Genomic DNA, 1355 nt, shown 5'->3' with positions numbered 1-1355 from the left:
CCCTGCCTCTTTCCATGCTTCCAGTCTGGAGACTGACATTAGCAAAAAGATTTGTTGTTTTTTGAAAGGTAAGTATCATGCTGGTGCAGCTCTTGAGACAGCTCAGAAGAAACTGCAGGAGCACATGGCCAGAATGAAGAGGGAGACCACCTTGTTCAGCAGCAGCAAGCCCTTTAACTTAACAGTGCACTCGAGGAAAACAAGCCAAAGCAGAAAGGGTGTAAACTGCCAAAGGGACATTTGTCCACCACAGAGCCACACTGGTCATGATGAAACTGAATCAAATACACATACCTATTAAACAGCTTATTTATTTTCTATTACCTGAAATATACTATAATGGCCTTAATAAATAATGCTGCTTTATCTAAAGATTCACTGTATGCAAAGGAAAAATGGTCTCTGCTTAAGATCATGAAGTATTTTGCTATTCACAAGTTTTTTTCCACATTTCTATGCAAAAGAAAAACAAAAACCAAGCAGCAACATAAACCACTTAAGAGGAACTTCTGAATATTTGTAATTAGCCAATGCTGACAAAGAATGATATAAATAATTACTGCTAAAATTATTTGACTCCATTTCACAATGACACTGAGCCCTGAACTTTTTTTTCCACTAGAATTGAAATTTTTATCATACATACTTTTTCCAAGTTTAATACAGATACTATTAATTTCAATAACTAAAAATTACAGATTGAATGGCAGAAAGATCAAAAACTGTTCATTCATAATATTAAGAATATTAGGATTTGTTTCTTCAGTTAAAGGTATTTTCACACAGGATTTAAAAGGCTGCTGGGGACAAAATATTAGGATCAACAAATCAGCACTTCACTCATATAGCAACAATTGATATATGTGTACATTTCATTTTTTGGAGAAAGACTGAATATGAGTAGAACAAATCACAAGAACATTTATTATCATACTATCATTGAGAGCCTGCATCTGCTACTGAAGAAGAAAAATGCTTGTCCTTGCTTTCCACAATCACACGATCACTGTTCATTAAGCAGAAGAGCTCCATAGCTGTAGTATGAATTCCAGTCTGCAAAATCTACACTGCCCAGAAAGCACATGCATAATGCCCATGACTACTCACTAAGAATCACTTCTGTGCTTTCATCAGCAAACTCTGAGATACATTTTAATATTCCAAATAACAGAATGAGTACTACATAGCAATCTACCTAAACACGGTTAATGTACTAAAATGCACCCCAACTAAAATGCCCACATTTCAGTCTTCAAATATTAAAAGTGCTAGAATGTTTTTTCTATTGTATTCTGGGCCCTGACACTTATATACCTCATTTAATCATTTGGAAGCAGATGTAAAAGCTACTGTTT

Source organism: Acanthisitta chloris, unplaced genomic scaffold, assembly GCF_000695815.1.
Source record: "Acanthisitta chloris isolate BGI_N310 unplaced genomic scaffold, ASM69581v1 scaffold1081, whole genome shotgun sequence".
NCBI classification, from domain to species: Eukaryota; Metazoa; Chordata; class Aves; order Passeriformes; family Acanthisittidae; genus Acanthisitta; species Acanthisitta chloris.
Note: the sequence above shows the minus strand (reverse complement) of the source record.